Here is a 14,144-nt window from a genome sequence, read left to right on the forward strand (position 1 = left end):
GGCGTGGACACCGGCTGGGCCAGGACATGCCTCCAAGAGAACTGCCCACAGCCCTCTAAACTGGGGCAGCAGTTCTAGAAGTCAAGCCAGCACAACGAGTGACATTAAGTTCCCCAGAGACATTCTCCACTGGGCCCATGGTGGGATGCAGAGGAGGAGGGGTGGCAGCATTGCCTGTGGCAGCTGGTTATAGATGACCCCTCCCCTCCTCCAGGGAATGGATAAGTAACCACATGGGACTGCTCATGGAACCTCACAGAGCCTCAGAATTGACCGGCAGAAGAAGAATGAGGTTTATTGCACGGCACCATTTATGTGAACATTTTCCAACACTCCCAAAGCGTTACTGGCTATTTTTTAAATAATATATTACCTGCCTGGAGATGGGTTGGAAGGTGACACATTACATATGTTAGAGGATGTGTCTATGGAGAATGGAAGGCAAAGGAGAGAGGAGATGAGGAGGAAGGGGCGATGAATACAATAGCAGAATAAAACAGATGAGGCGCACCTGAGGCGCTCATGGGAAGGGGAGGGGACACAGCTGGGCAGCAGCGGCGGAGCTGGACCCGAGCCCAGGCCGGTGGCCGTGAACTGGCGCTCAGGCTCTCCTGCACCGCCCCAGACCAAGGAGGGGGCAGGGCAGCGGGCAGAGCATCCTGGACTCGCCTCATGCTGCTCCAGGGTGCAGTGTGCCTGGAGGCCTCTTTCTGTGGAGGTGGGAGCTGGTGGGTCAGGAGAGGCTTTATGGGGGACCCTCTGAAGGTTGACAATACACCTTTGCAAGTATTTACCTCCTACCTGGTGCTAGGAAAAGTGCTTTTCCTAGGTCATCTCATTTTATCTCCACAACAGCCCTGTGAGCTAGACAGTATTGCCAACCCTGTTTTACAGGTGGAGGAACTGAGATATAAACTGGGGACCCAGGAGAGCCAGCCAGTAAGAGGCTGAGCTGGGACTCTGCTGGTGTCCTTGCTGCCCTGACAGGAGAGAAGGGTGGGGGCAGGAAGTGGCGCTGAGGGAGCCTGAGTTTCGGCCGGGAGGGACCACAGGGACCAGGCTGAAGGGCATGGGGTTACACAACAGAGTAGAGGCCTTCTGCAGGAATCAGGGCAGGACGGTACTTCTCGGAGAGTCCTGGAGGGCTGAGTGCGGGAAGCTGGAGGCAGGGGCCGACGGACACGGTGGGTCAGGCCAAGTGCACAGCAAGTGGGCCAGGCGGGCCGCCCAGGCTGGTGGGAAGGCGGGGCGAATGGGATTGTGCACCCTTGGGACTTCCAGGTGGAGGTGAACATGCGCTCCAGGGGCCCGGAGCTGTGGGGAGAGATGGGGCCGGAGATGGGGCTGGACAGGGTGAATGGGCATCTGGGCTGTAACAGAGGTCACAGAGATGCCCAGGAGAGGGTGTACCTCAGAGATCGTAGAATGAGGACGCACTCTGTGAGCTGACATGGTGCGTTTTCCAAATTTGTGGTTAAGTGACAGATGCAAAATGCAAGACCGTGTATGTAGGGTGCTACCTTTTGCATAAGAAATAGGAGGAAATAGGAAAATATTCATGTGTCTGCTTTTTTTTTCTTTCTCTTTTTGAAAAAAAAAAAAAAAAGAGAGATGCAAAGAGGATAAGACGGCAGTTACCAGGTGCGGGTGGGTACCAGTGGAGGGGCCAGGGAGCTGTACTTCTTTGAGTTTAACTTGATGCATAGATCTGGCTTTGGAACCAATTTAATCCTCTATACACTTAAAAAAAAAATCATCAAACATTAGAGGAAAAAAACTTATAGTGGAACATAAGCAGAAACAAATGAACCGAACTGTATTTCAAATTAATGACATAACCATAGTGAGGGGGGGCTTTGGAACACAAGACTTTGGCTGTATATCCTCCAGGCTACGAACAGCAGGACTGCAGATAAATATTGACCTCCGCTTTTGGCAGTGGTGTGGGATGGCAATTCTGAAACTATTTTCTGTGATTTGTAGGAATGAGCCAGAAGAAAATAGACTGAGGATGATGGGAGTTGGGTTTCTCACTCTCAGAGAAACAAGTTACAAATATGGAAAGACAGAAGGCTAGAGTGGACCCAGAGCTAGAATTGAAGGTATCAGCGTGAACTCATGGTTTTTGATTGATACATAGATAGCTGGAGAAATAGGTATAGATATGTGTGTCTACTATTCTTACATATTTTTATTTATACTTTTCGGATCTGTCCTCTGAAAAGGGCTAGAAGCAAAAATACTCCAAAAACAATGAGCACAGCCAGCACCCAGATCTTGGTTTCTAAGTACCATTTTACACAAAAAGGAAAGAGCTCTTTGGGGAAATGAGTGATTGCTAGGGCTGGGCAGGACAAGAACAAGGTGAGCCTGTAACATCTTATGCCAGAAAACAAGGAAGTCTTCAAAAAACGACAGGGGCTTGTTAAAAGCATGCAGGAGTCAGCTTGAAGGGGGTTTCACTGGCTAAATCTGGGACAATTTGAACATCAAAATAAATAACGTTAATAACAGAATGTTCATGGAATAAGGAATCCTTGAGTCCATCAATGAAAGAAATGAATAAAGCAGTGGAGGAGACAAAGCTCTCCCTTACATAAAATGCTAAGTAATAACTGTAGAAAGTAGTGTGGAAATGCAGAATCATTTTGCAAGATTCTCAGCAATAATCGATTCAGGCAGGAGCCATCAGTGGAGGCTCGATCTGGTAGAGACCAGGAACAGGATATTTACACAGTTTCAAAGTTCCTTCCTCACGTTTACTGTAAAATTACAAATTACAAAAGTAAAAATACTTTTACAAAAGTAAAAATAGATTACAGTGGATTAATCCTGCAAATACAGCCAGAACCAAATATCAAAGTTACCGTCACCAATAACGGGGACAGACTGACATCACAGGCCTCCTGAAGTGATCCCTAAGAATGACAAACATCACGTGATGAATAGTGACCCTCCAGAGACGTCCACACCCCGATACTCAGAACCTGTGAAGATGTTATCTCACGTCTTTGCGGATGAGATTAAATTAAGAATCTTCAGACAGGGAGATTATTCTGGATTATCTGGGTGGGCCCAATGTAAAAGAAGGATCCTTAAAAGATAGAAGAGGTTAGCAGAAGAGTCAGAGATTCTAAGATGCTGCAATGCTGACTTTGAAGATGGAGGAAGGGGCCACCAGCCAAGGTATGTGGGCACCTCCGAAAGACAAGGAAATGGATTCTCCCTACAGCCTCCAGAACGAACGCAGCCCTGTCACACTTTGACTTTAACCGGTGAGACCCATGTCAGACGGCTGACCTCCCAAACTGTAAAATAAGAAATTCGTGTTTTTCTAAGCCGGTAAGTTTGCAGTCATTTGTTACAGCAGCAACAAGAAACAAATATACATCCCTTCTGTAGTATCCTTGACAAAAATGCATAACTCGAATGTAATTCTGAGGACCCGTAAAATAAATGCAGATTATGGGACATTCTGAATAACCTGCCTGTTCTCTTACCAAAAAACTTAGAATCATGAAAGACAAAGAAAGGCAGGTGAAAGGAGACTAAAGTGACATGGCAGGTAAGTGCAAAACGTGGTCCTGGATTTGAGCCCGGCCTGGGGGGACAATTGGCAAAATGTAAGTGTGAACTGGGAGTTCCGTAGTAGTCCCATGTTCACGTTACATTTCCAGATATTGAAAATTGTGCTGTGATTACATAAGACAAAGTCCTTGTTCTTAGGAAATACTCTGAGATATCAAGCAAAGATATTTAGTGAAGAGGTGTGGTTTCTGCGACCTAATCTACGACGGCGCAGGGGAAAAAACCTCTCTCTCTCTTTCTATCTTGTATCTTTATTTATCTGTGTTTAGAGAAAGAGAGAAAGCAAATGTTATTGATGGGAGAATCTGGGGAAGGGGACGTGAGAGTTCTTTTTTTGCACAATTCTTGCATCTTCCCTGAGACTGTGAGATTGTATTGCAACAAAAAGGACAAAGCAGGGGGCTGGCCCCGTGGCTGAGTGGTTAAGTTCGCGCGCTCCGCTGCAGGCGGCCCAGTGTTTCGTCGGTTCGAATCCTGGGCGCGGACATGGCACTGCTCGTCAGACCACGCTGAGGCAGCGTCCCACATGCCACAACTAGAGGAACCCACAACGAAGAATACACAACTATGTACCGGGGGGCTTTGGGGAGAAAAAGGAAAAAATAAAATCTTAAAAAAAAAAAAAAAAAAAGAAAACATATGGACAAAGAGAACTGATCGGTGGTTGCCAGGGGAAAGGGGGGTGGGGGGAGGGCACTAGGGGTGAAGTGGTGTACCTACAACATGACTAATAATGATGTACAACTGCAATTTCACAAGGATGTTAACTTTCATAACCTTAATGAAAAAAAAAAAAGGACAAAGCAGACAGTATCCCCTCCTGGTCGGGCTCGTGGGACTTGAGAAGGTGTGGCCCCGCAGGCGCACGGGGGAGTTGTGTCCAGCCTCGGTGTTCTGAGGGTGACTTTGGACTTGCCGGAGAGCACAGATGAACCGAGGAGACGGTGGTACCTCCTTGGAGAGCCGCTCAGAGAACCTGGCCTGCTGCCACGTCTCCTCTCTCAGCGATTCTGCAGAGAGAGAGGTGGTTGCTGAAACAGTAAATGCCCCAAAGTGGAAGTGAGGGAGTGGGGGTGAACGTGAGGAGGCCTCTCTAGTGGCTCCCCAGTTAAGAAGGAGAAGAAGAGGGGGCTGGGCCTGGGGCCTGCTGGCTGAGTTTGGTGAACTCCACTTCGGCAGCCCAGGTTTGGTTCCTGGGCCTGGACCTACACTACTCATCAGTGGCTGTGCTGTGTCGGTGACCCACATGCAAAATAGGGGAAGATGGGCACAGATGTTAGCTCAGGGAGAATCTTCCTCAGCAAAAAAAAAAAAAAAAAAAATCAAAAAAAAAAAAAAAAGAAGAACGAGAACAAGAATAAGAAGACCTAGGCTGTGCCAGAGAGTGGGCATGAGCTGAGAGATGGGCTCAGGGACACCACCAAAAAGAAGAAGAAGACAAAAGTGGGGGAAGTGGTTTCTGAGCTGTGAGATGCTTTAAGCCTTGTGTCCTCTTGCTGTTGGAGGAGTGGAGCACAGGTGCCGGACAGGGTAGAGAGTTCCGGCACGTCTGGCTGCTACCTGAGACTTGGACCGTGTTACCTGGTGTGGTCATCCCATCTCGTCCTGCTTTAATAATATGGGCCACAAAGGAGCAGATGTGACCCCACTGGCTTCTCAGCTTGTTCAAGTTGGGAAGCCTGGCCTTCAGACCCGGCGCTGCCCAGCCGCCATCCGCAGGCCGTTCTCAACATCGTTGTCCTCCACTGGTTTGCCTTTCTCCCCGCTCTATTTTAAAAGCTTATAAAAATGAAATAAAAGCTTGGTGAAGTGGTGTAACAAGCCTGCTGTTTACTGGAGTGGGTCCCATGCCTCCACCTGTGCCTGGAGGAATTGGGGCCTCGTGAAAGTTTGTGGACTAAATGCTTGACCTGCTACCTGGATGGGTCATTTTCACAGGAGGAGGTGGAACAGCCTGCTTCCCTTGGGTACAAGGAGCCGGGAGTGAAGGTCAGCCTGCCCGTGTGGACACTGGGAACAGAGGCCAGCCCAGCCTCCCTCCCACAGATGTGAGTGATGCCTGCCTTTGCCCATCCCACGCCTGGGGCGTCAGGAGCAGATCCACCTCCCAGGTGTTCAGCCCAGCATGACAGAGGAACCCTGGCATCTGCAAGCAAGCAGATCCGGTAAGGACAGGTTCTCGCTGGCGCTGCCTCTGTGCCCTGCCCCTGGCCGGGTGCATGCCCGCAGGGATGCGGCTGCCCATCCTGTCTCTGGAGGAGCTGTGGTGAGAGGCGGGAGGAGGGCAGGCACGGGCGCCGCTGGGCGCGTTTCCTCCATGTGGTGTCTGTGTGGAAGCCTGAGCGCAGGGCTGCCAGCCAGGAGCAAGACATCGCCCCTGCCAGCCCTGCCCACCCCACCACTGCTGGACCAAAGGGCTGGGAGGGCCCTGGCATTCCGTGTTTTGTTGCCCACAGAGACATAGGCACCCCTAATAGAGGTCACATGGTAGGTGAGTAAAGGAGGCCCCTGGAAACGTCCTCCCCAGCAAGTCGTCTGAGGGGACCTGGCATCCAGGCAGGCAGCCCTGGAGAATGGAGGGGGTGAATTAAAGGGGCGTATCACTCAGGGCCCAGGCAGCTTGGCTGTGAGGCCCCGGGAGCAGAGGAAGATGCTCGCTCTTGCTATTCAGCGGGCCTGATCAGCCATCAGAGCTCCATGAGGACAGAAGTGACAAGAGTGGGGACATAGACAGCAGAGGCGCCCCAAGGGAGCTACTGTCCAGGCAGTGTGGACCCCCACTTGGTCACCCATAGCAGCCACAACACTCAACCCAGCGAGACCAGCAGGTGCATAGTCAAATTTGTCCCTCACAGAGTTGTCAAGGAGACTGGCTTTCAGGGGTGTAAATGCTCACAGAGAATCTCAGAAACATTTGGGGAAATAGACCTTCCTTCACACTGAGAAGATGGAAGTTTGGGCATCAAGGTCCAGATCTTAATGTAAGTGTGATCTCCACTGGACATGGCTCCAGCATGGAAGAAGAATAAGGATTCAATGGGAGGCTGGGACCAGTGCAGTAGGCAGAAGAGATGATGATGACAAGGATGGGGCAGGGATTAAGATGGCCACGGTGGAAAACATTTAGGAGGGAGAAAGGGCAGAATCTTTGTGTGACTGAGGAGACTAGGGGTGAAAAGCGGGGAACAGTCTGAATGACACCCAGGTTCTTGGTCTGAGTAACTGGGCGGATAGCGGTGCCATTGGCTGAGATGGGGACCTGGGAGCCACAGCAGGTGTAGGGGCAAGTGACGAATTCAGCTTTGGACATGTCTTTGGGGTCTGGAAAGCATCTAGGTCAAGCCCCTCATTTCCAGCTGAGGCAGGTGAGACCCAGAGAGCAGCGTGCCCCACCTCACACAGCAAGGGGCTGGCGAGAGCAAGGGGATTTCCTGCCCCACCTCCTCGCCATGGTTTAAAAGGTCTAATGAGAAGGGTGAAGTGGTGTTGCTTCTATTAACAGACCCCCATTCCCCTAACCTGCTCCCAGAAGCAGCCCCCTCAGGACACACGCGGGCCTCACAGGTGCATGAGGCCCATGATACCCAGCTCTCTACTTGGCCCATGTGTGAAAGTTTTCATAGTAAGTTCTGTCCAAACGTGTCTCGTGAGCGAGCAAATATCCCATTTTCCGCCCCGTGGGTCTGGCTGGAGTCCCTGCCTGGGTTGGACACTGCGTTTCTTGGGCTCTTCCTCTGCCGCTCTGCTCCATCCCACTCCGGAGCCTTGGGAAAGCTGGTCGGGCAGCATCCATGTGGCTGGAGCCCGTCCTCCACGGGCTGCGGCTCCCTGGGCTTCTTCAGTCTTCACTGAATTCTGCCTTTTTCTTTCTTTTCATAAACTTTTAATTTTGAATAACTTCAGATTTAAATAAAAGTGGCAAAGACAGTAGAGAGTTTTCACGGACCCTTCACACAGCGCCCCTGAGCTCAACCTCTTACGGAACCAGGACACATTCCTCAAAACCGCCCTTTGCCTGTTGAAGTGAGAGCTGCCATTGTACAAAACGAGTACGATGGGGCCTCGTCCTCCAAGTCCGCAGGTGCGGGGAGGAGAGACGGCCCCCCGCCCCCAGCTTGTTCTGCTTTGGCCAGACTGTGCTGTGAGGTGATGGGGAGGCAGGCACGATGCTCTGAGCAGGGAGACCCTCAGCAAGAGGAGGAGCCTGACCCAGGGCAAGGCCGGGGCCTGCTGGATGGGGTGGGGAGGGAGAGGTGGGCATGTGAGGGGGCAAAGGATGGTGCCAGGGACTCCCTTCCACTCCTCAGTGGTTCACAGCCATGGCTCTTGGCCAGAAGAGGGGAGTGGCTCTCTTGGAATGTCACGCCTTTGTTTGGGGACATCCAGGGGAAATAAATAGGGACCCTCTTTCTATGGTAGCGCAAGGAAGTTGCCAGCCTCAGGGCGTTCTACCTCTGCCACTTGTTACCTGTCAGGTCTTGGGCAAGATGCTTGATTCCTCACCTGTGAAGTGGACGTGACACCACACCCCATGTGGTTATTGCAAAACTAGGTGAGAAGCTCCGGGTGACAGATCATGCCTGGCACAGGAGGGAAACCTCTGTCCACGGTCACCGTCGTCTTTATGTAGCATCCCTCCGCTGCGCTCGGCTTTCTCTTCCACTCCTGCTTTTCTGTCTCCAAATGTCCCTATGGAGGCATCGAGCTTCAAAATGCTCCGTTCACAGAAGGGGAATTTAAGGTCAGATAAAAATAGCTTGCGTAGACTGAGTGCCCTCCATGTGAAAAACACTTTCCACGCATTTTCTCATTTAATCCCTCCACCATTTAGCCCTCTGACATGGGTACTATTGTTGCAACCTCCCCCATTTTACAGAGAGGTTGAGGGACTGGCTCTGCCGGGCAGGGCTCCGTGGAAGCATTTTCCCTCCAGCCCTTCAGCAGGAGGAGGCGGCATGGAGAGGGCGGCTGTGAGGCCGGAGCTAGGAGCTCTCAACTGAAACAGCAGCACAGGCTTAGAGTTAAAGAAATAAAAGAAACGTGCGAAGAGGGCTGCAACGTTTAAGAGGTCACCCTCCCCGCGCCCCAGCTGCCAGCTGTCCCGGGGACACCTGCTGGGGCCTGAGCCTTCGCATCCATGTGGAGACTCTGCCCAAGCATGAGCATGTACATGCATCCACGTCTGCTCTCCTGCTGTTCCTCACCCTTCCTTCTCCGTCTACAATACGCCATGGACGTGATTCTGAGACCACGGGGCGACAGGCGGGCCCCGATGTGTGATTAGGTCCCCCCTACAAGCCCTTGGAAAATAAGTAAGAAATAGCCCAGAATAATATCCAAGACACATGGCTAAGTACACATAACAAAGTGGGTGCTGTGTTTTCCAAAATGTGTGAGACATAAGAGCAGCTAGACCGTTGGTTGATGGAGAAGCTGACTAGCAAAGAGACCACAGAAGATGCATCGACAATTCAACCAACACTGATAATGGTGAGGACCAGATAGTGGCAGGGCTGTGGGGGTGCTGCTGAGTGGGGGGGAAGCAGGCAACGGAGGAGGCATGGACTCAGCTCCTCTGTGTACCCCGAAAGCTGAGAGCAGACCATGCCTGCAGCTCCTGTGTCACGTGCGATCTTCGACCCTCGTGAGAGTCCTGAGTAGTGGGCGCTGTCATCCCAATTTTACAGGAGGGGAAACTGAGGCAGGGCACTTGCCCCCAGACACAAAGCTTTGAGGCCAGGCTGAGCTTTAAAGTCAGGGGCAAAGGTGCAACGTCGTTGCTGATTTACCCTCAGTTTTTGAAAGTTTCCCTCCTGATTCTATGGCTTCGACAATTAAAATATTTTGAAAAAGGAAAGTGAGTCGTCATGGAAACCCTGAGCAGCATTTGGGCCCGTCTCTCCCCAGGCTCTCTTTTTAGGATCCTTGTGGACCTTGGGAGATTTGCTCGGAGGACAAGCTTTGGGGAACCCCGCCCTTCCTTTAAATCAGTGTGGTCCTTAGAGACATCCTGAACGACACGGCCCAGCCAACACTCACAAGCCGCTCTCTCTAGTGAGATGGCCGCCTCCCTCACCAGGGTGTCCAGCTGGAAAATCACCCTGGCATCCCAGTCTGCCTCCAACGTCATTGATGTGTCTTATTGATGTCCCTTAGTGACGCCCGCGGGCAGCAATCCAGGGCTTCCAAGGGCCTTCAGAGCACACAAGCCCATCTCCAATTTCCCTGGGCTGGTTCCTTACTCCCACACTCTATGGACAGTGGGCTGACAGACAACGTGCCCGAGAACAAGGCAGCGACCACCACCACCGTGTCCCCATCCTACGGTGAGAACGACATCTGCCCCCAAATCCTATCTACCAACTTCTTCCACATCTTCTTGCAAGACCACCTCTCCTTTCAGAACATCAGCCTTGAGATCAGCTGCTTCTTCCCCCGACATGTACAGGTGAGCGTGGCTCTGCCCAGCTGGCCTGGCCACCGAGCTCAGGTGAGTGCAGACACTGGCTCTGGTCTGGGAAGTGTCAGGCTGCAGGTGGACGCCACTCCCAAAGTGAACCAGGCAGGCGCTATGTGAGCCCAATTCATATTTTTAGCTGAATAAACACCCCAGGGCGGGGTCCAGTCTGAGCCCCGCTGGCTAAGTCTCCTTCATAGAACTCATTTAGGGTGTTGTCATTTTGATGGGGTTGGGACTTCCCCAGGCCGCACTCTCTGACCTTCTGTCAAGATGCAGAACAGTATCATCAGCCTGGAACAATTGCCATGGCAGCTGATCTTTTGTATCCTTTGTCGGTCAGTCACTGACCACTGGCTGTCCCACTGTGGGGATGTGTAACTTCCTGGGTGAGGCGGCCCCTGTCAGATAGCAAAGAACATTTGCTGGAGAAGGCGGTAACCTGACCTTTCGGCTGCCAACACTCACGGGAACAGGGGGCCATTTGTACTGAAAGGGATCAGCTGGGGAACAGCATGGCCTATAGATGGTAACAGAGAGGGACATGTTGATTTTTTAAAATCGCGTGGGTGTGTAGTGATAGAAATAAAGAAGAGAGGGGAAAGAAAAGCACTTGTTTACAAAATGGTGGCCAATAAACACAGAAGGAATAGCAGGGTTAGAAAAGATTAAACCACTGCTATGTACCCCACAATGAAATAATGGACATGGACAGGGGTCATCGATGGTGATGAACCACAGAGTGAAACGTGGTTGGGGGACAGAGACAGGGTCTCCAAGGATCGCCCCATTGATTACCCGCCAATTACAAAGGGAAGACGATGCCTTGAATATCGATGGGCCCCGCGGTCCTGCCTGGACCAGGTGGTCACCCCGGGCATCTCTGATGACCCTGGAGACAGTCCAACAGCAGCCTCCTCGCTCCATATGGTGCAAAGTTCAGGTTCACTCTGCGGCTTCTCAGCAAAGACCTTTAACCTGAATCCTGTCATGGGGAAGCAATCAGACAAATCCAGAACAGGGAACCTGCTGCCGGACAATGGACCCGCACTTCCAAAAAGGGAAAGGAAAAAAAACCCAGCAGGCAAAACATTTGAGACAAGAGCTATGAGACGTTTCGGGACAATGAGAGAAATTTGAACATGGACCATCTCTCAGTTGATGGTGTGGGACTGACGTTAAACTTCCCTGGGTTGTGGCAATGTGGAGAATGTCCTCATTCTCAGGAAATACATGCTGAGTCCTTGGGGGTGGCGTGTGCTGACTATAATTTCAAATGGATTAGTGAAAAATAAATGGATTAGTAAAAACATAAATTTTTATTAGTAAAAGATAAATATAATACGTTCCCCACTATGTGTGTGTGGAGAGAGAGAGTACACAGGCAAATCAACAAGAGTTAACAGTCTGTAAACCCAATGAAAGGCTGCAGGTGTTCACTGTTCTTGTCTTTTCAACTTTTCTGTGGATTTGAACATTTTCTTTTAAATCGTGAAAAAATAAAGTGAGGAGAATACGCCCTCCCTCGCAGGGATGCTGTGAGACAGGACCGAGGGGACTTGAGGAAAGCTCCTCAGAAACCAAGCGGCGCTGGCCTGAATGCTGGTTCTGGGCCCCCGCCGGGAGGTCCCCGGGGATTCAGAAGGAAGATGACAGTCACGGCTAGTATTGGTCGAAGTTGATCAGGATTTCCCAACCTCAGCACCACTGACATTTGGGGCCAGATGACTTTGCTGTGGGGCCGTCCTGTGCACTGGAGGATGTTGAGTGGCATCTCTGATCTCCCACCGCTAGATGCAAACAGTAGGACCCTCCCCGCAAAGTCGTACAACCAAAACTGTCTCCAGACCTTGCCGCACATCCCCAGGGACAGGGGAGCAGACTGGCTGCTGCTGAGCCCCGGGGAATCACTGTCACTGTGTGGATTCTCAGGACAGCCCCAGAGGGCAGAATTTGTTCTCGTCCCCATTAGTGAGGATGAGGGAAGCAGGCACCGAGAGGGGAACCACCTTACCCGTGGTGTCACTTACCTGCAGGACCTGGAGGAGCTGTGTTAGGGATCCCTGGAAGCCCTGAGATTCCTGAAGGAGAAGGGCAAGTGGCTGGGGGAGCCCCCAACGATGGCGCAGGCCAGCCCTCCAGGGAAGCGCAGGGGCCCCTTGTCGTCTAGCCACCTGCAAACACACAAGGTGGCGCTGTCCCGGGAGGGTCTGCTCACCGGGTCTTGGCCGGAGGAAGACTGGGAAAGTCTGGGCTGATCTGCCTCCCTTTCTCCCCTGTTTCCCCAGTGAATTATTTGGGGAAATAATTTGGGAGGAAAAAAGCCCTCCCAAGAACGGCCCTTATCTTGTATGTCCTATGTGCTCCCAAGTTCTTGGCAGAGGGTGGGAACCCTCTAAGTTGCCTCCGTTTGCCTCCTATGGTCCCCAGCTCTAATTCATGCTTTTAAGAAACAAACTCACCTGGGAATTCTCACGGACAGCCACTTGGCCCTGAGGTCACCCAGATGCAGACACAGCCCCAGCCTGGATCAGATGTCCCCAGGGGCCCGCAGCGAGCACGCCCCCTGCTCCCCAGCCTCCTGGGCCTTTGTCCAGCGTGGCAACCACCGCCCCTGCAGCTCCTGCCCGCCTGCCTCTCTGGGGAACAGGGCAGGCCCGCCCTGTCTCGAGGCTATTTATAGAGGCAGAATCCTGCCAGAAATTCTACCCCAGAGGTCTCGGGTCACCTGGTACTCTTTATACTCTTTACGAGGGGGCAGCTATTTATCGTGTCCTGGTGACTTGGGTGGCCTAGTCCTTCACATCTGCTCCCTGCCCACTGGGTGAGCCTGGGGGCTTCTGTTTCCAGCTCCACCTTTTCTTCCAGAATGCGGGCCAGCCGTTCCTGCTCACTGTGCCTCTCCTGAAAGCCGGTCTGTGGCTGCTGAAAGCATTCCTCCCTCCCAGGAGCCATCCTGTGGATTTCCTTTAACGCTCACAATAAGTCTACGACATATGTAATCTTGTTACCCCTCTGTTACAGACGAGGAAACTGGGGCTCGGTGGTGGAGTGACTCGCCTGGGCCTATGGCCAGCAAGAGGCGGAGCCAGAGCTTGAACCTGGGCAGTCTGATTCCCTCTTCACTGGGGCAACAGCCACCTCAGTCAGGGAGGAGGGAAGGGGGTCAGGGAGGGCTTCTCGGAGGAGGTGACACTTTTGTGGATTTGCACATGCATGTCTTAGTTACCCCGCTTGCCCCCTGGAGGCAGGGGACCCAGGTGGGCTGGTCCACATCTCTGTCCCCAGCAACCAGCGCTGGCCCTGGGGCAGGCCAAGGGGACTCAGTGACTCTGATAAATGAATGCATGAGGAGCGTTCATTCTGGTCCCGACCTCGTCCTCACCAACCTCTGGTGCTGCTGCTGCAAGGCCCTTTGTCAGCCCTTGCTTACCAGGACAGCCCGCTGCCCTTGACGCCCGGCAGCTGTGGCACCAGATCCTGCCTCCCCAGAGCCTGGCAGCGAGCCCCTCGGCAGGGTGGGCCAGGGAGAGGGCAGCCCCCAGCAGCAGCATGCAGAGCAGCAGCCCGGGGACAGGACGTGCAGGGCGAGGAGGTGGCCCACCTGCACCTGGAACTGCCTCTCTGCGGGATGGCTTCCCTCAGGGCTGGAGGGGAAGGGGCCAGAAATGCATATGGACAAACAGGAGGAGCCCAGCCTCCTGACCTCGGAGGACTCCACATCCAGCCCCCACCCCAGCCTCCCGCCTCCCCCCCCCCCAGTCCCCGCTGTGTTTGGTCAAGCCCACCTCCTGCCTCTCCCCTCCCTCGCCCCGAGGGCAGGGCGGCTGCTATCCCTCACTTTTTCCTTCACTAGGAATCCCTGTGAGCATGGTCCCCAGCCCCCATCTGCTTCCCTGTGTCTGTGTGGCTCATCTTAGTGCTGACCATCAGCCAGGCAGGTGACAGGGCAGGGCCCAGGTGGAGGTGGGGGCGGGGATCCCAGAAGCTGTGTTGTGGGGGAGCACCCCAAGCGCTTCTGTTGCCCCTCCCCCACCTTGAAATCCAATTTTCAAAAACTGGAACAGCTTACCTTGTACTGAAAAGATTAGAATTTGTG

General features: G+C 52.7%; 1 long non-coding RNA gene across 1 annotated transcript; it reads right to left on the bottom strand.

The window, feature by feature from the left end:
• Positions 1-7,448: 7,448 nt before the first annotated feature.
• On the bottom strand, positions 7,449-12,479 carry LOC139080202 (uncharacterized). The gene is made up of 5 exons (XR_011534511.1): positions 12,076-12,479; positions 10,844-11,030; positions 10,308-10,446; positions 8,092-8,277; positions 7,449-7,603 (listed from the first exon to the last, which is right to left on the bottom strand). It is a non-coding gene; the product is annotated as an uncharacterized lncRNA (long non-coding RNA).
• Between the last annotated feature and the right edge of the window lie 1,665 nt (positions 12,480-14,144).

This window comes from Equus przewalskii, chromosome 29 (genome assembly GCF_037783145.1).
Source record: "Equus przewalskii isolate Varuska chromosome 29, EquPr2, whole genome shotgun sequence".
Taxonomy (NCBI): Eukaryota; Metazoa; Chordata; class Mammalia; order Perissodactyla; family Equidae; genus Equus; species Equus przewalskii.